This window comes from Oryctolagus cuniculus, chromosome 1 (genome assembly GCF_964237555.1).
Source record: "Oryctolagus cuniculus chromosome 1, mOryCun1.1, whole genome shotgun sequence".
NCBI lineage: Eukaryota > Metazoa > Chordata > Mammalia > Lagomorpha > Leporidae > Oryctolagus > Oryctolagus cuniculus.
The window spans coordinates 165,761,908-165,785,832 of NC_091432.1; the positions used below are offsets into that span (position 1 = coordinate 165,761,908).

The 23,925-nt window shown below is 37.7% G+C and overlaps 1 protein-coding gene across 11 annotated transcripts in view; it reads right to left on the minus strand.

The window, feature by feature from the left end:
* The window catches only part of RFX3 (regulatory factor X3), a 340,088-nt gene that overhangs the window by 270,644 nt on the left and 45,519 nt on the right, over positions 1–23,925 (minus strand). For 2 of the 11 annotated variants that reach the window (XM_070051478.1, XM_070051475.1), the window contains exons 1-2: positions 11,016–11,148; positions 10,040–10,139 (exon numbers count right to left, since the gene is read on the minus strand). The exons of 6 other annotated variants lie outside the window; for them this stretch is intronic. The gene's annotated coding sequence lies outside the window, so the exon portion shown is untranslated. Of the gene's footprint in view, positions 1–10,039; positions 10,149–11,015; positions 11,149–23,925 lie in introns of those variants that run through there. 3 more of the 11 variants (XM_051846178.2, XM_051846183.2, XM_070051485.1) reach the window with 2 other exon arrangements.

Sequence of the window (23,925 nt, forward strand, 5' to 3'; positions counted from 1 at the left end):
GAACCAACCATTAATAGCAAAAGGCCATGAAGCCAATGAAAGAGGGCAAATTCAGGATTATAGAGTATGATTAACTGGAGAGATATATGGACAGAGGCAAAGTGTTGGGCAACTATAAGACAGATGGATCCATGCACCATGGTGCAGTAGGAAGGGGTTTACACATTAAGTTAGTCAAAGATGGCCCTCAGCCAACTGGAGTGTACCCAAACTCTCAAGAAATATTAACAGGCCCAGGCATCAGTTAAAGGACATTCCAGGCATTGGTGCCCAGCATGAGATACTTGGTACACTGCCTTAATGACTTTCTTTATCCCATAGGATTGGGATGAGTGTCAAGGTCACCAATGGAGCAAGATGGTGGTTATGCCCAAGATGGTTTAGATCTGTCAAGCTGCTTCCTTTCTTCCTTTCTTATTTTTCTTTTACGTTTTGTGACATTTTTTTCTTTGAGAACAAGTTTTATCATTAATCGAAGTAGCACCTAAGAAAACATGCAATGGAGTTGGGCACTTAAGTCTTATTTAAAGCTTATGAGACATAAGAATACCCTCCACTTAATATACTAAAACAAAGTAAATCTTTGAGGACAAGTTTTACTATTAACTCTGATAATACAACTCTTTGAGAACAGAGGTCCTACATGACAAGTTAGTGCACAATGACTCTTGTTAATTTAACAATTAACACTCTTATGTATGATGTCATTGATTACCCAATGCTCTTGGCATGAGCTGCCTAGGCTATGGAAGCTTTTTGAATCCACAAACTCCTTCAATACTTAGACAAGGTCATAAGCAAAGTGGAAGTTCTCTCCTCCCTTTGGAGAAAAATACATCCTTCTTTGATGATCACTTCTCTCCACTGGGGTCTCAACCACAGAGGTCCTTCATGTAGAACACTTTTTGCCACAGTATCTTGGCTTTCTATGCCTGAAATTCTCTTGTGGGCTTTTCAGCCAGATCAGGATGCCTTAAAAGCTGATTCTGAGGTCAGAGTGCTACTTTAAGCAATTGTCTATGAGTCTGCTGTATGGACTGCTTCCCATGTTGGAGCGATAAATAGATCTTTAAAACACTGATGATGGCAAAATAATGACTAGAGTATTATACCAGTAATGCAAATTTAAAATACCTGCACACCTAATACATGTGTGCAAAAAAAAAAAAAACGAAAGTACAAATATAAGAATATACATGAATGGAAGGGTTGAGATCAAAAGCAAGAGAATAGTTCCTTATGGAGCAGAAAAGTAACAGGGTTGGGAATCAGAACAAAATGATTTCTTTAAGCAGGTATGCATTTGTTTGATACCCAAGGAAGTCTGTATGTTGTAATAAAGGTACCAGAAGTTTCAAAGTCCAAGAATGACAAAATTTAATTGTTTTTTAGGAATAAAGTGCAAAGAATACTGCCTGACAGTTGTAGTTTTTTCTGGAGTCAAAGAGTACACACTCATTACCCTTTTAATTCACATGTTGAGTAATCTTTATCATTCCATAAGAAAAGGTTAGGTATCATAATAAATTTCCAATAAGTAAGGCTGGGTGTGGAAATTTTTATAATTCATGAAAGTGAAGACAAAGATCTGAGGAGGAATAAACAGTTACATATAAAATCAGCATCCTAAAGCCCAAATGTGATAGATAATCTGCTAAGAATACTGCTGAAAACAATCCTGCACTGTGGTAGATCCCAGACTAAATAAATGTTAGGAGCTTCACTAGCTAAAGATCTGTCCTGCTTTTTAAAATAAATATACCACCTTCTTGTTTGTTTATGTAATTCAAATATATTCCTTCCTTAAACTCTTAAAAAAATAAAATAAATATACCACTATGAGAACAATGAGAAATTAAAGCAAAGCTTCAGTGAATGTCTTGGTAGCTCAGCGTAGGGATCTCTAGAATAAACCCATACAAGCCCTATCACTTGAGAGATGAATTCTGCATTACACCAAGAACTGATTGATCTGTACAGACTTTCTATAGAACTGTATCTGAACACTACAGGCAATAAGCCAACACTTAAATTTTATCAAGCTCTAGTGCCAGGTGACAACTGTTTGCTGTGACGTGATTTATGCAACACATTTCATCTGGTTAATTTAGAATCAAAGGAATTTTACCAAGGTATTCGCATTCAGATAAACGGGAATGATTTCTACCCCAATCACATCTGTGAACAGTGGAAGGCACATGTGGTGAGTTCCAGGACAGGATCCTACTGATTCAAATCTGAGAATAAAGGACAGAAAAACAAAACTGGCAGGCTTGCTGTGCACGAAGACATTGTTTTTCACTTGGATGCTGGAAGCTAACTAAAAAGCAACTGGAACCAAAAGAAATTTTAAAAATAATAGGTAATAAGTGTGAATAACATATAACATGGTAAACAACAGTTACTTACGTAACCTTACATTTCCATAGATACATTCATTAGGATCAGATGTTTTGTTCTGTTTTTCCCATTCTTGTCGGTGTTTTAGCAATGTGATGAGGGTTCATTTACTTCCCCATCTCATGAAGTATCATTTCAGTCCCTCATCCTCTCATCCTACTATATTCTTCTCAAAATAAGTCTGATTTTGATACAAAACAGAACTTAAAAGAAGGCACCCTCTAATACTGACTCTAATGTAGTTTTATTTTTAAGTATTATTACCTGAAGATGATACTGTTATCTATATATGGTAAGATTATGGGCAACAGTCCCTTTCTCCTTATAAAATATGAGAGATTTTCAAAAAAAAGCATGGCCAATGCACATGAAAAAACTATGCATGAACTCCAAAATTTTTTTCATCAAAAGAAAATTACCTTTTAATTCTATTTTTCCATAACTGGTTAAAGTACCCTCAAATAGAGATATGATGGAAAAAGTAAACTTTATTGTAGTAAGTTCTCACTTTAAAAAAATTGTTTCACATCGAAGGACCTTCACACAGAATCTTCCTCTTGACACCTAACTTTATCCTGTATTATAAGCCAACATCAATATGAATGCACAAATCTTCCTAGTCTGTGACAAACTAGAAAATGGAAAACATGGGCTAAAATCCATGCTTTGTAACATAAATGTTGCATAGTAAGTACTGAGAGCAAACCCTAAATCTATTCTGTGATCTAAAAATAAATTATATTGCCGGTGCCGCGGCTCACTAGGCTAATCCTCTGCCTAGCGGCGCTGGCACACCGGGTTCTAGTCCCGGTTGGGGCGCCGGATTCTGTCCCGGTTGCCCCTCTTCCAGGCCAGCTCTCTGCTGTGGCCAGGGAGTACAGTGGAGGATGGCCCAGGTGCTTGGGCCCTGCACCCCATGGGAGACCAGGAAAAGCACCTGGCTCCTGGCTCCTGCCATCAGATCAGCGTGGTGCGCCGGCCGCAGCGCGCCGGCGGCCATTGGAGGGTGAACCAATGACAAAGGAAGACCTTTCTCTCTGTCTCTCTCTCTCACTGTCCACTCTGCCTGTCAAAAAATAAAAAAATAAAAAAAAATTATATTGCCAAACTTTCTTACATGAAATGCAAATTCAGTTACACTAATTTAGCTGAGGACTACAGGACTTCAAAACACAAATACTCTTACACCTCAATACACACATGAAGGATACTAAATAATCTAATATTAACAATGTCATGTAAGAGATTTAGCACTGTAAGAAAAAAAGTTCTTGCTCAATCATCATCACAGTGATAATTCTGCATGCTTCTCCTATACCTACTGTACTCATCAAATAAATAAAGCCAACACACTTAAATACACACACACACAGAGATACACACACTCTTCCAATGTTCAGTTTGCTCATCAAATTTTAAGTGGATAAAATTTCACTTAGTCATTTCATTCTAACACACCTTAACTGAGGCAGGGTTTCACAGACTCTCAGAGCTAGTAATTTACACTCCTTATTCTCTTTCCCCACATTAGGAGGAATATTAGGAATATAACACCATCAAAAAAACTTACCTCACTAATTACATTAGACATGATACCAGTTATGAACTACACATGCCCACTATCAAAGAGAAAGCTCCAAATCCTGCTTACTATCTCCTTGTCATTTCCAAGTGTACATATATCTACTTCTACAGTGAGAAAAGATTTTGCTTCCTTAAATGATCACTTAACCAATTTTTTACAAATGTGGTTTTTACTATATATTCCAGAGAGAACTACATACACCTTTTAATACATCTTCTATACTCTCACTTTTGTTGTATTTAATGCTTCCAGAAGTGATTTTTCTTATGACATGTTACAGTAATTTATAAAATCCAACATTTCTCAGTGAGTTATAACACCCATAAGATTTACTATTTTCTTTCTTTTTGTTAACATTCATTTAAAATACACATTATAGTAGTAGTACCACTGCTGTCTTTAACAGAATAATCTGTAACCTGGCTTTTTATGTCATTCCACATAGTAAATAAACACAAATGCCAACTCATAGGATGAGATATTTCACAAACTATAACCATGGAAAGTATCAACAATACATTTAAAGATTTAGTTATAACTATCGATTCTTATATATTCTATCATTATGTAGGAGGTATTTACTGCAAAGTAAGCATTTAGCAAATTTACACAGGAGAAAAATTTCAAGCTCATGACTGTTGTTAGGGGAAAAATGAAAAGAATCTATTTAAGCACCTTATGAAATCCTATTTCATATAATTTAAGCTTTTAGGTAGTTTTGAATTTTCATTATTCTAATAAATGCTATACACTATTTATCAAAGTGAAAACATGCTAGAAGATTTATATAGCAGAGTTTCTCCTCAAGGGGTTTTCATTCTAAACTAGATAAATAAAATAAATGTAACAAGTGTGTATAAAGCTCTTGGTAAAGTTAAAATTCTGTATTCTTGAAAGTACATAAGAGAGCAACAAACTACTGTCATCTCATGAACACATAAATTGGATTTTATGTTTCATTATCACATAATATAGTTTACCATTTTTATTCATTTAATCTAATTTTCCAAACCTCCAAAACCATTTTTACAGATACTATGTTAGATGGTAAATAGTATTTGTCATTCTGATCCTAATGTTTACAGAATGTGATTTGGATGAAGATAGAACACTTTTAATAAAAACATATAAAAAGCCATCCAATGAGGTCAAGTCACATTGGTTACTAAACAAGTAAAAAAATTATCAATTCTCTCATCTAAAAAGGATATAATTTTAGAACTATTGCATTTTCAATGAATAGTTTCGTGCTAGAAGTAAATATGAATAGATTAATATTCTGCTAGAACAAGACTTTTTTTAAGGTCCCTGTCACAAAACAATTACCACTGAAAAGTATATTAAGAAGTCAAAGGCAGTGACGCATTTGGCCTAATGGTTAAGACACAGGTTGGGACACCTACACCCCACATTAGCAGGCCTAGGTTGTAGTCCTGGCCTGGCTCCTAATTCTTGTTAATGAGCACATTGGGCTCAGATAATGGCTCAAGTGGTTGGGTTGCTGCCACCCACCAAGGAAACTCAACATCCTGGCTCCTGGTTTGGTCTTGGCCCATTCCTGGCTGTTACAGATATTTGTAGAATGAACCAATGGATGGGGGATCTTTCACTCACTCTCTCTTTCTCTCTGCCTTTCAAATAGATAAATAAAAAATTTAAAGAAAACATAAGATAAACTAAAAAGAAATACGTAACAACTGTACACTGAAAACTATAAAACACTGGTGGAAGAAATTAAAATGACCTAAGTAAATAAAGAGATTATATAATTCTTATGGATGACACCCAATATTGTTTAAAAGATTAATTTTATACTAAAACAGATCTATGGAGTTAATGTAATTCCTATAAAATCCCACTAGGCTTTTAAAATGTATATGAAACTACAAGGAACCCAAAGCAACCAATGCAATTTGGAAACACAAAACAAAGTGAGATGACACATATGCTATGGCCCAGTTGCTTGGGCCCTGCACCCCATGGGAGACCAGGAAAAGCACCTGGCTCCTGGCTCCTGCCATCGGATCAGCACGGTGCACCGGCCGCAGCACGCCGGCCACGGCGGCCATTGGAGGGTGAACCAATGGCAAAAGGAAGACCTTTCTCTCTGTCTCTCTCTCTCACTGTCCACTCTGCCTGTCAAAAATAAATAAATAAATAAATAAATAAATAAATAAAATAACAAAGCTACAATAAACAAGAAAATAGGATGACATAAAGATACTAATAAAAAAAAAACAGAAAATAAGTAAACCTACGCATAAATGATCAATTGGTTTTTAATAAAGATACCAATACAACTCAGTGAAAAAACTGTAGTCTTTTTGTTGGAAAAAAACGACAACTGAATACATATATGGAAAGATATGACACTTAACCTAGTATCATACACTGTAATTCAAAATATATAATAAATTTAAGGTAAGATTGTAAACTAGAAGTAAACATAATAACCTAAGTGAGCTTAAGTTATACACAAAAATTTACCCTACATAAAGCTCACAGGAAAAAAGAGCAATAAGTGGATTTCATCAAAATGAAAGATTTTTGTTCTTTCAAAAGCTGTATTTAAGAAAACAAAAGCATAAGACCACAGATTAGGTAGGGAAAAAACTTTGTAAAACATATATCTGAGAAGGACTTACAGTCAGATATGTAAATATATAAAAAATTCAATGAGGTGACAAAAAACATTATTTTTTTTTATGGGCTGATGGGGGCTGACCTTGTGGAACATATGGTTAAACTGCCACTTGGATGCACAGCATCCCTGTTGGAATGCCTAGTTAAAGTCCTGTCTGTTCCATGCTTCAGTCCAGCTTCCTGCTCCCATACTTGAGAGGCAGAGGTGATGGCCCAAGTACTTGGTGCCCTGCTACCTAAGGAAACCAGGTTGGATTTCCTGGCTCCAGGCTTTCGCCTGGCCTAGTCCCAGCTTCTGTGGGCATCTGAGGAGTAAACCAGTGGATGGAAGATCTCTCTCTCTCTCTCTCTCTCTCTGCCTCTCCCTTTCTGACACTCTGGCTTTCAAAAAATAGATCTTAAAACTAAAATAGGTAAATGGTTTGGACATGGTACAAAAGAAAATATGCAAATGATCAATAAGCACATGAAAAGCTGCTCAAAAGATTAGTCATTTTAGGTAAACACAAATTAACAAGTTAATGGAATGACAGCTAAAACTTATAGCACTGTTAATATCAATTTTTGGCAGTGATGTGGAACAACTGGAACTCATCTACTACCTGTGGAAATGCAAATTGGTACAGCCGCCTCTGGAAGACAGTTTGGCAGTGTCTTAGAAAGTTAAACACCCTCATCAAGTGATTCAGCAATCTCAGTCATACGTACGCCTTATCTGAGTAAAATAAAAACATATGTCCACAGAAACACTTGTACTAAATCTGCATAAACTGATTCATAATAGCTAAAAACTGGAAACATTCTAAATCCCAACAACTAGTAAACCAAATAAATTGTAGTACACAGTGAACTACTACTCAGCAAGAAAAATCTACTATTGCTATATAAACCAGTAAAATCTAAAAAAAAAATCAAGTATAAAATGTGTATGTTATATAATTCCAATTATATGAAATGCTAGAGAAGGCAAAACTACAGATTTATAAAGCAGGTCTTGGGTTCCCACAGGCAAAGAGATGGGATAGAGGAATGTTTACAAGAGAGCAGGAACAACTTTTTAGGGGAATGGAAATCTATCTCAATTGTGATGACTCTTTTCCTCATGATGGTCATCATGATGATACACATTCATCAAACTGTACACTCAAAATTAGTCAATTTTACTGTAAATTATACCCCAATAAAGGAAATATTTTAAAAAGCAATTAAATATATGCTAGACATGTTTGATAACTTATCCATCCCAGAAACAACTGCAATTTGTTTGATTCGGATAAAAAATGAAAATGTAAAAAAAAAGCATGCTGAAGAAAATATGTCTTTGTCTCTCTCACTCCTACTATTTCTATGCATTGTTTTCACCTAATTTATATTCATAAACAATCTATATTGGCATATAAGGCCGTCTTCCTAATTAAGGCATCTATATTTTAGAGGGTGCTTTATTTTTTTTTAAAGATTTATTTTATATATTTGAAAGAGTTAGAGGGAGAGACAGAGAAAGAAGTATTCCATCCACCCATACATTCCCCAAATGGCCATAATGACCAGGGCTGGGCCAGGCCAAAGCCAGTAGCCAGGAGCTTCCTCTGGGTCTCCCATATGAGTGCAGCAGCCAAAACACTTCGGCCAGTCTCTGCAGCTTTCTCAGGCGCATCAGCAAAGAGCTAGATCAGAAGTGGAGCAGCACGGAATCGAACCAGTGCCCATAGAGGGAAGTGCAAGTGGAGGCTTTACCCAGTCCACAACGCCAGCCTCAAGGGGTGATACATGAAAATAAAACAATCACTAACTGATAATGACATCCATTGGTAATTCTTTTGCAGAGGAATACCCTCTCCAAAGCCCTTACTATCTGAATTATCCACCCCTATAAACTGGATAGCCTGTGGTGTATCAACATGCTACTATCCCACTTGTTAACAATCCCCAATCCTTGTTCTATTTCTATTTCTCATAAGTAAGTGCTTAACTTCTGAATTTTTGTCATGTGGCAAATACTATATAAAGAATTTATAGCAATATTCTAATCTGGATATATTACAAACATAATGAAAATATCCTTGAAGAGTAACTACAAAAGGAAAGCTACTATTCTTATTCTCCAGTGCACCAAAAAGACAAAGCATACACAGAGGACAATTTTATTAATAATACAAGACACTATATATGCTAAAATAGAGTGGCAAGTGGTAAAGATAATATTTATATGGTGGAACAGAAAGGAAAAACTGACTAGAGGAGCTATGTAGGATTTGAAAAAGATGAATGAGCATATTCTTACCAGAGCAAAGAACAAGAGAACAGCATGGATGTGAAAGGTGAAAGAATAATTACTTGAATTGGAAGATTAGAGAGAAGTAGAAGAAAAGGTTGGAAAAATATGATTTATTTATTCAAACAGCATTTATTATACTTATATGCCAGCTATAGTGCAGAAATGGAGTTGTTTAGAAGGAAGATCTACACTCAGGAATTTTTTCACTCTGTAGCAGAGAAATTAATAGAGCTCAACAGATTCATGGCAATTTCACATGCCCTATCCCAACTAATCTTGACAACACATTGTTGCACAGAATGGAAAAACGGAGGCTCAGGAAGGTATACTTGTATGCTTAAGGTCATACAGCCAGAATATGACAAACCCCACCTTCATCTTCCTACTCCTAGCCCAGGGCTCCTTCTCTTGTTCCATTAGCTATACCATTTAGCCCTTTTCACTTTGTGAAGAAAGTAATAAACCATTTATTTTTTAAAAGTGTGATGTGATAAAAGCAATTGTTTAGTCAAACGCACATGATCAGGATATGTGGATTGAATTAGAAGGCAAAGAATATAGAAAGCAGAGCTATTAGAACCCTAATAATCCAGCGGTAGCAGTGGAATAAAAGCCACTGGACACAAGATCTTCTATGAAGAGTCAACTGTATGTCTTACTTGAAAATGTCAAAGAGATTCACAGACAATTCGGAGATTGGTAGAATCACTGATAAAACTGAAATGTCAAGATTTAGATCTATTCTGTCAAAATCATCTATGTGCGAATTATTTCCCAAGCACAAAGATATTAGATCAAACACTGTAAATGTCTACCTCTAAGACCAAAATAACTCAAAGTTTACTGTCATCCTTGGATACTTTATTTACAGATACTTGTAATTAATCTGTCTAGACTTGAAGTCTAGACACCACTCCCCCTCCAACACTCAGAGGTATCCATATTTATAAAGCCCAGTAAGAGTTTAGGCCCACTTTCTGGAAACCTCTAAGATAACTGTACATCTAAAACTAAAGAATAAATACATGTTGAATTAAAACTATCATTGTGTCAGAGCTATTTCTCATAAGTAAGTGCTTAACTTCTGAATTTCACAGAAAGGCTTGCAACTAAGAAATTATTTCAAAACTTACATAAAGATGACTCTATGTTACCTCCGAGTTCCAAATTATTCCTCAAGGAAGCGTTATATTTGTAAGAGCTGAGCCACAGGACAATCATGAGCAACTCCGGCTGGAAAGAACAAAGGTCAAACGCTGCTCTTTGGAATGGCCAGTAGAGGCTGCCAGTGTACAAGGACATGTAGTGCTCCCTTCCCCCACTGCCCCCAGACACACACAGTTGCTACCCAAATAAGAGGCTTTCCCCAGTGTAAAATGAGGTCCAGCATTCTGGGCACATCATAAAGCATTCTTCAATGGCAATCACCAAGTGTCTTTTCAACTGTAGCTTTTGGGTATGCACAAGAACAAAATAAAGGGAGAATACTTGGAGGACTTTTTGGAAAGATGATCACATTTAGGCACTGACCACAAGAAACCACCAAGCTCATGTGATTACCTATCCAGAAATGATATCTCAAGTTTTACAAACAAATGAAAATGGGTATTTTCACTGAAGATTAGCTCTATGAGTGGCCTTAAAAGTCTTATTCAAACTAATGTAATATTTGACTTTTTCAAATAAAGCAAATCAGTCACAGTGTTATTGAGTAGAAAATTATAATTTGGATCTATAATTTGGAAGTAGCAATATTAAATTATAAATATTAAAATGCCTAATATGAAATTCCTTCATATTCAACAGTTAGGTAGTGTCCATCTGTACCCATCACCTGGAGCCAAGAACACAGTCACTCAACTATACCAGTGGCAATCACTTTTTAAAAATCATTTTGTGAATCTTCCCTGTGATTTTTAAGAATTATGTATCTGGCCCTTTTGAGCTCCACAACACTGCTATTTCTTGTAGAGAAACTCAGGTGTCAATCACTGCTCCTTTTTGCCACGCAAATACGTGCAGCAGCTTTCCCTTGTCATTCCTATTCTATGTAATGTAGGCAGCTTAGCACTAAATCAATTTAAGGAACTGCAGAAGTTAAATACATACATTATTATGATGATGACAGAAAAGGCAATGAATGTCTTGAGGCTCCTTTTGCTTTCTTTGTCAAGGAAGAAAAAGCTAATTATCTGAAGCTGTCAACCATGAAGACCTAGACCTATTTAAGTCAACATTAGCCTTGGACACTGAAAACATTTTCATATTTTTGCCTGTTTTCTTTCTGCAAAAAAGAATAAATTATTTCATTACAAAATATTAAACATTCTAAAGGACAATGCAAAACAAGTTGGAAAACATAAACTACACACTTGTACCCTTTTTCCCATAGGACCAGCTCATTTAATATTTTTAAGAAATGCCTGCAATTTTTTTGTAATATCCATTCTGTACTTAGTGTAGACAAAATTTAGAGAGATGCAAAGCCTGTCTTCACAAATTCATACAAAAAAATTCATGTAAAAGCCTCGACTCTGGTTACAGTGAAAATGTTACAGATGATCAAGGGAGAAAATCTGTTCCTTTATTTAACAAAAAGAAAAATGAAAACACATTCTAACGTTGAAATGAAACAAAATAACGGGAAAAAACTCCACACTGAATCATGGGTTTCCATGTTTGTATATTCTCTTTATTTATTCATCTTCTAGTTTCCAGTCCAGTCCTATCTGAATCCAGAAATGAGTAATTAATTGGCATTTAATTTCCTTAAACTTAAAGATCAACATATTTTGTCAGGGTATCAAATAAGAATGAAAACAATATTTTTAATAAGTCAAAGAAAAAACAAGATGTAAACTATGAAATCTCTGAACATTATGTTCTAAAATGTAAAAAGAAGTCATTATTCTTGATGATCACCATAAATTCTCTTGACATTTTTTCTGACTTGAGTATTCAGTGATAAAATACTGTTTTCCTATTATTTTCTTTAGAAGAACTCTCATTCCCAAAGGAATATGCTTGGTACTATTTCAGAGTTTCATATTAAAATCCTGTCCATGTAACGAATTTTTACACACATGTAACCCCTAATCTAAGGAAATCAGAAGAAATATATTTAAACTTTCAAATTAAGAAAAAATATGACATTTTCCCTAACAGAATTACAGTTTTAAAAATCCACAGCTATGAGGTCAGCATTTAGCCTAGATGTTAAGACTCCTGCATCCCGTATCATTGTATCTGGATTAAAGTGCTCCGCTCCAACTCCTAATTCCAGCTTCCTGCTAACGGAGACTTTGCAAGGCAATGGTGACGGCTACCACCGGCAAGGGAGCATTGAAGAGTTCTTGAGTTCCAGCTTCAGCCCAGCCCAGCCTAGACTAAGGCAGGCACTTGGGACATGAATCAGCATATAACAGCACATGAACTCTACCTGTCTGCCTCTCAAATAAATAAATACTTTAAAAAATAATAAAAGTGGGGCCAGCGCTGTGGCACAGTGGGTTAATGCCCTGGCCTAAAGTTCTGGCATCCCATGTGGGTGCAGGTTCAAGACCCGGCTGCTCCACTTCCAATCCAGCTCTCTGCTGTGGCCTGGGATAGCAGTAGAAGATGGCCCAAGTCCCTGGGCTCTTGCACCTGCGTGGGAGACCCAGAAGAAGCTCCTGGCTCCTGGCTTCAGATCGGCACAGCTCCAGCCATTTTGGCCAATTGGGGAGTGAACCATCAGATGGAAGACCTCTCCCTCTCTCTCTGCCTCTCCTTTCTCTCTGTAACTCTGACTTCAGTAAATAAATAAATCTTTTTTAAAAAAGTGCTTTATGACATTATTAAAAAAAAAAAGGCAAGTATTTTATTCTGGCCCCGTTCTACAAATGACAAAACTGAGACAGGAAGAGTTTACATCACTTGCACAGGACCCTTACAAAAAAATGGCAAAGTGTCAAATGTAGGCCTACTAACACCAAGTGCGGTGCTTCTTTTGTTACTGTAATTTACTGTCAATTGACTTTGGCTGCAAAACATCTTTGAAACATTTCTGTTCCTACTCTATATAACCTGGTCTCCAAACTTGAGATTTACTAAGTGCATCTGAGCTCACAAAAGCATTGTGTTTATGCTTAGGTGTGGTATAGTAACTCAGGTTTCCAAAATATAATTATTTTCTAAATATAATTATCTAAGCCTATCAAGAAAATCTCCACCCAGATTTTGAGTGTTCATGAACGTGGTTGCTAATCATTCCAAAAAAATCCTCAAATTCCAGGAAGAAAAAAAAAGCCTAATTTGCAAGTTTATAAATTAGTCTTCTCCTAGCTTACATCCACTTAACAGGACAGAGAGAAGTAGAGCCTTTTTGTCTTCCTCACAATTTTTCCACACATGCACTGCCATTAATGAAGGCCAGAATGATCTCATTCAGTAAACCAGCTTCTGCCCTTTCATTAGGTTCTAATCTAAATTATAGTATAAAGGCTCAAGGCTCTGTGCTTGTGACTGGCTTATGATAAGGGGTATTGGCTAACTATGTGGCCTAATGTGGTCTTGGGACACAGAAGGTTCTTTTTATTTTTTTTATTTTTTTGGACTTTATCAGTCTTAGTGCAGGCAATTTATTTTGAGCCAGAAAAATAAAATATAATCTTAAGCCATCTGGTTCTGTAACACTCTATATTTGTTTAGAAAGGTCACTGTTGTCAAGTTATTGAATGTTATCTCTGGAATTGACAGGAAGAGAGAAGTTTTTGAAAGCAGGCCAGGAATGTTAAAGCACCGGATATTAAGGTATAAAGTAGTGCTTAAAAGCTTGGGCTCTAGTGTTCAACAGAACACAGTTCAAATCCCAGCTCTACCACTTACTACACTTAAATGATGTTGGGCAAGTCATGAGCTTTCTTAACCCACTTTGCCATGTATACCATCTAAATAAGCACCACTGTGGGATATTATAATGCAAAATAATACAATAATACCTATATATCACTAGTTCATAATTATCATGCAAAATTTATTTAAATAATTATATTCAGTGTAATTTTTATTCTTATAATTCTTTAGTTCTGCATGACATTAAACTTTTGTCATTACCCTTATAAACACTTCTCCTGACAGCAAAATGAAACTCAAATACAGGATCACAGTTTATAATATGAAAACAAAACATATGGATTTAGGGCCTATATTTATCAAAATCTTCAGGTTATTTTAAGCATTTGAGAATATTCATTTCATTTTGTACCTGATTTATGGTAGCTATTATTTTATCAGTGAAATAACTGAGTTGCTTTGAAGAATGAATACTAGGTAATACCAAGACCAAATGTGAATGACTTCAGTGGGGGCTATCACTGATGTTTTACTTGACTACTGTTAAGAGTATCCTGAAGTGGTTATGCAATAGGTTGTTTTTTCTTTACATTATGCAGTTTTCTATTAATGTTGCACAGCAATCATATGATCCAACTATTACAGTAGGAAGATGGTCCTTGGTTGATTTAGACAGGCTATTTAGGCCAATGTCCTCTGTGAGATTAGCAACATGGTTAAAAATATACAAATACTTAAAACATACAGAAAACACAGCTCAACCCAAACTCCATCCAGAATGTTGCTAAAAAGCAACATTTTCAATTAAGAAGGCCAGAGTCCACACCAACTTAGATAACCATTTAAGGACCCAAATAGTGGACAAATACATTACATTCCCTTTAGTAGAAATTCTCTTCAGATATAACCAGTTCCCACAAAATCAAAGTAGACACTATAAGCTAGTGTAAAAGTAGCAGTCTTTGGGAAAAAAAGATTTCCATCTGTTTTCTATGTTAAGTAATAGCTTCTAGAGAATTCCTGTTTGGTATCCTAACTATGTTCCATAGAAATTACTGGATTCTGTAATTTCTCTACAATACTGATCTGAGAGTTAAGAATTATTTTTTTTTCATATTTTTTTTTTTTGACAGGCAGAGTGATCAGTGAGAGAGAGAGAGAGAGAGAAAGGTCTTCCTTTGCCGTTGGTTCACCCTCCAATGGCTGCCGCGGCCGGCGCGCTGCAGCCGGCGCACTGCGCTGATCTGATGGCAGGAGCCAGGTACTTATCCTGGTCTCCCATGGGGTGCAGAGCCCAAGTACCTGGGCCATCCTCCACTGCCTTCCCCGGCCACAGCAGAGAGCTGGCCTGGAAGAGAAGCAACCGGGACAGAATCCGGCGCCCCGACCGGGACTAGAACCCGGTGTGCCGGCGCTGTAGGCGGAGGATTAGCCTATGGAGCCGCGGCGCCGGTCGAGAGTTAAGAATTATTAAAAGAAAATTTTGGATTCCAGGATCTAGCCAAGAATAATTCCAGTCTAATATAAGTCTAAAGCACATGTACTGAATTAAGGGTTATAAAGATAAATGCATCAGATTTATTTTTAAATCTATAAAGAAAAACACTAAGAACCTCTTGACCGATCTTCATTTACCCAACTTGCTGTATGAACCTACATTCTTTATTTCTTCTCTAATCATATAGACAGATGCTTGCAGCATACCAAAAACTCAAGGCATGTGGGCTTCTCCTTGGGTCTCCCCCAACCATTCTTCTTCCAAATGTTGAGCTGTATGTTCACGGAGAACAGTAGTACTTTCTTGAAAACTTACTGTTACTATGGTTAGTCAATTAAATATCAGATAAAATACCAAAGCAAAATATGAAAAGTTTTGTACCTTTTGAAACTAAATCAAGGGGCTGGCACTGTGGTGTAGCAGGTAAAGCCACTGCCTATGACACCAGCATCCTATATGAGCACCAGTTAATGTCCCCGCTGCTCAGTTCCAGTCCAGCTCCCAGCTAATGCACCAGGGAAAGTAGTGGAAGATGGCCCAAGTGTTGCAGTCTCTACAACCACGTGGGAGACCTGGAAGAAGCTTCTGGCTCCTCATTTCGGATTGGCCCAGCTCCAGTTGTTGCAGACATTTGAGGAGTGAACCAATAGATGGAAGATCTCTGTCCCTCTGTGCGTGTGTGTGTGTGTGTGTGTGTGTGTCTTTCTGTAACTCTGCCTTTCAAATAAATAAATAAATCTTAAAAACACTAAATTAAATGCTTTGAAAAGCAAGTCACTATAAAATATTGCCACTGAGTTAGGCAGAGCTAACATAAATAGTTTAAAATGGGAAAGACATAAAATATAGAAGTGATTCTCAAATTTTAACTTGGAGACATTGCAAAAACACAGATTACTGGCCTCACCCTCCAGAGTTTCTGTTTCAACAGGTCTGGGATGAAATCTAAGAATTTGCCATGTCAAGAAATTCCCATGTAATGCTGATGCTACTGGTGTGGGAACAACAATTTGAGAACCACTGTTTTGTTATTGTCTCAATGTTTAATCTATATGAAAGAAACAAGGCATAAGTTAGGCATGTTTTGTGATGTAGATTTATGTAAGACCTAGAGTTCCAATTAGCAAAACTATACTATGAGGAAAGACTCTTAGTCCCAACCACAGACAGTTCATGTAAGTTTTAATTTAAAATGTTAGTGGAATGTATATACCACGTTTTATTACCTTCTATTTGAGCTGACTTCTTCAATGCATGGTTAAACTCTGGGAACCAATCTCATCAGAACAGACTCCCTGTCCAACAGAAACCATAAAAGTACCACTCAACTTTCAAAGTCCCTTGATCTTCACAATTTGAAGGCATAAACTCTGTGACTGCCGCCTTAGTTATAAGACTCCCAAAAGCACAAGCTCCCAATATCAATGAAGTCTTTAAAATAAGTTAAAAAGTTCAATATCACCATCTCCTACTTACAGATGAGATTTCATACTCAGAAAGGATAAGAAATATACCTAATCTTATGTCAGCCAAGAAGTAGCAAAATCATGACCAGATGTGTCTCCAAATATAGTGTTTGTCTTTCTTTTTTCCAACCATACTTTCCAACCATACAATATTACAGCATAATATTTGCAAGAGTCAAACACAGTTTGGAAACAATATAATCTTGGGATCCCAATCAATCTGAAGGTCTACAAAACAGAAAATGACTAAACTTATATAGCTATGAGAACGAGATGATTATAAGCATTACCTCGGTCATCTTCAACACACTTGTAAGCATAATCTATAAATTGAACTAATAATTCAATAGCTATACAGGACCATCATACACAGGGCACTGGAAGTTAGTCTACCAGACCTGAACCAAGGTTTTTCGCAACATAATCCTACTTGAGCAAGAGGATGTGAGATTCATAAGCAGATGCAGCAGGGTTAAGTGAGATGAAGACAATGCTGTTCAGAAAGAATTGAAACACTTCATATATACAAGGTAGTAATGCAAAGATGAATTTATGGAATGTTTGGAAACAGAACTGAGGAAATAACACAGGAATGGAAATAACCATTGAAATGACACCATTAATAAGTTTATCATTCTAGAAACTAGAGGCAACAACAAAACAGCACCCTTTCTCTGCCTTGTAAGACAGTAATGTCTTCATGTAGTATCTTATAAATTCCATAGGAGAAATCTATCTTTTAGATATGAAGGAATTTAAATCTGAAAATCCTCATTCCTATATATTTACAATTTTGGTCCCATGCAGGGCTTGAGTGTTTGACATCAGGGAACAATATGATTACTCACCAGAACTGTAGGCATTTCTTCCAGCAGGTAAGTCACCAGCAGCCCACATCACCCAGCCTGGGTTCAATTCCTAGTTTAGCTCCAGACTGCAGCCTCTCACCCAGGGGTAGCAGTGATAGCTCAAGTAATTGGGTTTCTGTGGGTGACCTGGATTGTATTCCCTCTCTTCCCTCTAGCACCAACCCAGACCTGCCATTATGAGCATTTGGGGAGTGAACCAGAGAATATGAATGTTCTGCCTCCCTACCTCCTCAGTTCCATGTAAACACTTACACCTGTCTCTTTGCCTCTCAAAGACATTTTCTAAGTTTTTAAAATTTTTTAATTGTAAGAAACCTAAAAAAGCTACGAATAGTTAGGATAGCTTTATGGAAAGCTCCCCCACCCCACCCCACCAAAAAAAAAAAAAAAAAAAAAAAAAAAAAAAAAAAAAAAACAGAAACTACAGAAAATAACAATGTTAGCAAGGATAAGGATAAACGGTAACTCTTCCCTGACATTCAGATGTAAAATGTTGTAGTTACTATACACCTTCGAAAATTTGGGGAATATCTGGTGGTATCATAAAACTAACGCTCTGTGAAGCTTCATAAAGCAATAGGCTGTATAGGTAACATTACCCTCAGAGATTACATAAATTGACTATTTAACATGGAAATTAAAAGGGGATATTTGATTTCTATAGTATTTTCCACTTCCACATCCTGCTTTCTTTTAAGTTAAATATTTTCTAGTGTACTTTTTCACTCTCATTTTTTCTTTCACTATAATTTTATTTTTAATTTATTAGTGGTTATCCTGGGGAATACAATTGGCCAAAGCTATGCCAGATTGAAGCCAGGAGCCACAGGCTTCTTCCAGGTATTCCACATGACTGCAGGCGCCCAAGCACTTGGACCATCTTCCACTGCTTTCCCAAGTACATTAACAGGGAGCTGGACTGGAAGTGAAGCAGCCAGATACAGAACCAGTACCCATATAGGATGCCAGAGTTGCAGGCAGCAGCTTAACCTGCTATGCAACAATTCCAGCTCCTACAATTGTTTTTTTTTTTTTTTTTTTTTTTTTTAGATTTAAAAGCAAGATTTATTAGAGTCAAAGACCTCCAGCAAAAGCAGCATGGAAGGGGGGCTCCAAAGAAGGAAAACCCGAAGCGACCAGGGGCACTGGGCTTTTTAAGCATAATGTTGGTGAAAAAAACTTCAGCTTGACATTCAGTTACAAGGTAGAGAAAAACCCATCAAAAGACCTGATCTGCAATCTTTTATCCATTCTGGCTGGCTCAGGATAAAACAAAGAGCCATCAGAAGGGTGGGAAACATAATTTACTCAGTTTTAAAAGATTTGAGGAAAAAATTCACAAACCAAAACACATTTCTCATACTTTTTTTTGTGTTAGATTAGTTCTTTATTTTATAATAATGTTAGCTTTATAACAATAGGTAATATTTATTATGCATCTACTAGGTCTGGGTCCTGAACTAGCTATTTGTACATACATTCACTTATTTAATTTTCTTAATTATAGTAGCCCTTTGAGTTAGGTCCTATTCTTATACCTATTGTTTGGATTAGAAAGTTGAGGCTGGGAGAAGTGAAGAAACTAGCCCAATGTCAGTGATTAACACAGGTAGGTTTATAGCTGAAACAGGGGAGCCTTTGCTGAGATTTTTGCTTTAAGGATGACAATATCAAATCACATTGACTCATGCCTTTCATAATACCTTTGTACTTACCTTTACCATTAATCTTATTTTTTCACACAGAGAAGAGTTAACCATCTAGTGCCTTTCAACTTGAAGGATTCCCTTTAATGTTACTTATAGAACCCATAAGTGACAAATTCTTTGTGTTTTTTTTTTCCAGAAATGTGTTAGTTTCTCTTTCATTTTTGAAGGGGAGTTTAGTAGATACAGAATTCATCATTGACCATCCTTTTCTTTCCAAACTGAAAGTACCTTCTAGGCTCCAGAGTTTCTGAGAACAAGTCAGCTATTCGTCTTTTGTGGATCTCTTGTATGCAAGGAGTAATTTTTCTCTTGTTGATCGCAAAAGTTCTCTCATTGACATTAACTTTCACAAAGTTGACTATGATGTGCCTAGATATATAGATCACTTTGGCTTTACCCTACTTGGATTACAATGAGGATCTTGAATGTGTTATTTTTCAGCAAATTAGGGATGTTTTCTGCCATTATTTCTTCATTATTTCTGCCTCTTCTTCTTCTACTCCATGATGCCTATGTTGGCACAGTTAATGGTGTCCCAAATATCTGTGAAGGTTCTGTTCATTCTTATTTTCTGTTTCTTAAACTGGATAATCTTTATTTAACTATCTTCAAGTTACTGATTATTTCATCTGCTAATTCACAGCTACTGTGCGCTTCTAATAAATTTTTCATCTCAGTTATAATACTTTTTTAACTCAGAATGTCAGTGTGTCCTTTGTATAATTTCTGCCTTTATTTATATTCTCTCTTTGAAAACCATTCTTCTATCTGCCTTCAATGTTTTAGAAATGGTTTCAATTATTTCTTTGAAAATACTTATTATAGCTAAGGTCTTTGCCTATTAAATTCAAAATCTTGTCTCCCACAGTGATATTTTTCTGTTGGCTGAGTTTTTTTGTTTTTCCAGTGTATACAGTATAACTTATTCCTTTGCAAGTCTCCATTTTGTTCCTAAAAACTGGACATTTAGCCCGGTGCCGCAGCTCACTAGGCTAATCCTCCGCCTTGCGGCGCTGGAACACCAGGTTCTAGTCCTGGTCGGGGAGCCGGATTCTGTCCCGGTTGCCCCTCTTCCAGGCCAGCTCTCTGCTGTGGCCAGGGAGTACAGTGGAGGATGGCCCAAGTACTTGGGCCCTGCACCCCATGGGAGACCAGGATAAGTACCTGGCTCCTGCCATCAGATCAGCACGGTGTGCCAGCCGCAGCACGCCGGCCGCAGCGGCCATTGGAGGGTGAACCAATGGCAAAGGAAGACCTTTCTCTCTCTCTCTCTCTCTCTGTCCACTCTGCCTGTAAAAAAAAAAAAAAAAAAGAGCCGGCGCCGTGGCTCAATAGGCTAATCCTCCACCTTGCGGCGCCGGCACACCGGGTTCTAGTCCCGGTTGGGGCGCCGGATTCTGTCCCGGTTGCCCCTCTTCCAGGCCAGCTCTCTGCTGTGGCCAGGGAGTGCAGTGGAGGATGGCCCAGGTGCTTGGGCCCTGCACCCCATGGGAGACCAGGAAAAGCACCTGGCTCCTGGCTCCTGCCAGGATCAGCGCGGTGCGCCGGCTGCAGCGGCGGCCATTGGAGGGTGAACCAACGGCAAAAGGAAGACCTTTCTCTCTCTGTCTCTCTCTCTCACTGTCCACTCTGCCTGTCAAAAAAAAAAAAAAAAAAAAAAAAAAAAACAAAAACCTGGACATTTAGAATGATATATTCAAACAACTCTCATATCAGGTTCTCCCCCGACATTTTTTAATCACTAGGTTCTTGTATTTCTTGATGCTGTCTGTGTAACACATTCATGAACTAATTCTGTAGATTCTGTATTTCATACAGTATGTGGCCATTGATTCTCTGCAGATTTTTTTTAAGGTTCTTTTTAAGTCTTTTTAAGTCTACAAATCATATCTGGATCAATACAAGGTAACATTTACTGTTGAGAAGATTTCCTGAAATGCCTTGCCTATATTTCTCCTATCTTTCACCAAAGGGATCTTTGCTTAAAGTCACAAGCCTTGAAAAACAGCTCACAAAAGTCTTTGCTTTCATTTCCTACTTACATAGTACCTCAAGATCAGCCAGAGTGGACAATCTCTTTTCCTAGTCTTTCCTGGACATGTGCACAGCCTTCCACATCATTCACCCTTTTAAATATCCAGGAACACGTCAGAGTTTTCCAAAGTTGCCTAAGGTTGGCTAGCTCTCCAGGATTTTCTTTTAAATTCCTGTCCAGGCTCCTGATTGTCCTCAAGTGAAATCATAGCCTTAGGCAGTGGAGATCTTGCCAACAGTTTGCTATTGTTTCAGTAACACCCTGGGGGTAGGTTTTTTCTTTCCCCAACTGAGCTGAGCTCTGAGTCAAATCAAATAACCAACCATTTTCTGAGAATAGCATTTTCCCAGGGAATTGCAAGTTCAGACAAAATATTAACTATACTCTGGGGATAGTACCTTTAAAGGAGCTCCAAAAATGAATCTTTCTGTGTGTGTGTGTCTCTTCTCACCCCCTTACTCTTTCTGATGTCTGGAATGCTGCTAGTTTTGCCTATACCCTAAGCTGGGGAGAGCAGGGAGATGAAAACAGACTCAAGTTAAAATGTCAAAAGACTCCACTGTCTTCCCAAAGTTCAGTAGTTTATTCTTGAACAATCTTCAGTTCATTCTCCAACTTAGTTAATTGCTAGAATTTAAAATGGCTTACTTTTATTATCTTATCCATACTTCTGTTGACTTACAGAGTGAACAAGTTTACTGAGCTCCACCCTCTAAAATTCTGGAAGTTAATCAAGTGTTGTAATATTTTAAATTAATTTTATAGCTTTTATTAAAAAAATTTAACCAAGATAAAAATTTAATTCAATAAAATTATATTTAAGTTATACTAACAAATTTCCAATCACTCATTTTTACCTCTAGCAGAAACTTACCAAAAAAAATCTATATTGCAATATTTAAGAAGGAAAGAAACTAATCTATGTGTTTGGGTGGGGGAGATAAACTGCGTGAGAAATGCCTTACTGGATTACATCTTTCCCACTAATTAATACATGAATGACCAAAAATAAAAGTGATTGCTGGTATTAGATCCACTCACAGCCCCATCTTGAGGTAAGCAGGCATATGAGATAAAACTGATCAAGTTTGGGAGCTGGAAGACCACGCCTTCACCACACCCCTGTGTGACTTCATGCCCTACCTGACCACACCTGGGTGCCCACCTGCCCACCAGACCATGTAACCACTCCCCTTAAAAAAATATATATAAAAGGGCCGGCGCCGCAGCTCACTAGGCTAATCCTCCGCTTTGCAGCGCAGGCACACCAGGTTCTAGTCCCGGTCGGGGAGCCGGATTCTGTCCCGGCTGCCCCTCTTCCAGGCCCGCTCTCTGCTGTGGCCAGGGAGTGCAGTGGAGGATGGCCCAAGTGCTTGGGCCCTGCACCCGCATGGGAGACCAGGATAAGTACCTGGCTCCTGCCATTGGATCAGCGCGGTGCGCCGGCCGCAGTGCACGGGCTGCGGCGGCCATTGGAGGGTGAACCAATGGCAAAGGAAGACCTTTCTCTCTGTCTCTCTCTCTCACTGTCCACTCTGCCTGTCAATAAATAAATAAATAAATAAATAAATAAAAATAAATAAATAAAAAAGAAAAATATATTAAAGGCAAGGAACACCCCAAAAGGCTCTCTGCCTCTGTTTCGCTGCTTGTGATAAGCGGTGGATAGCTGTTCAAAACGCTTGCTGCACGTGGCTTTTGGCCTTCTTTCTGCTTGGTATGAACTCCAACCTAATCTCCAGATTTTCCCTTCTCCTTGGATTGGACTAACGCCCTCACTCTCCTATGCATATTTCGCACTGAATAAAAGCTTAAAATGTACCGTGCTGCCTCATTCATTTATGCCAGTATTCAGAATTCTTCTCTGAATATTAAGCAAGAACCCATATGGGCTTATTAATATTGGGAATTTATTAATAAGCATATGGTGATATAGTATGTCACCCCAAATTCCAGTTTCTTTCTTTTCTTTTTTTTTTTTTTTTTTTGACAGGCAGAGTGGACAGTGAAAGAGACAGAGAGAAAGGTCTTCCTTTTTCCGTTGGTTCACCCCACAATGGCCGCTGCGGCCGGCACACTGCGCTGATCCAAAGCCAGGAGCCAGGTGCTTCTTCCTGGTCTCCCATGCGGGTGCAGGGCCCAAGGACTAAGGCCATCCTCCACTGCACTCCCAGGCCACAGCAGAGAGCTGGACTGGAAGAGAAGCAACAGGGACAGAATCCGGTGCTCTGACCGGGACTAGAACCTGGTGTGTCTGCGCCGCAGGCGGAGGACTAGCCTAGTGAGCTGGGGCACCAGCCTCCAAATTCCAGTTTCAATCTGGCCTCCCACCATTTTTCTGGACCAGAGAAACAAGTTCAAATGAGGAATAAGGTTATTCTATCTTCTTGTTCTTGGCTTCCCTAGGCCAAATCAAATTCAACTCAGACAGGGAAGAGAACAAAGGAGAGGAATTAGAGAACTGAACATAGGTGGCAACTCTATCTCTTGAGATTTCTCTGAAGAGACTCAGTACAGAGATATTGGGTTTACCTCAGATTCATCCCAGTATAGGCCAAACCCATGGAGTTAAAGTAGAATAAAGTGAGCTTCTGGAAAAAGAAGAGAAG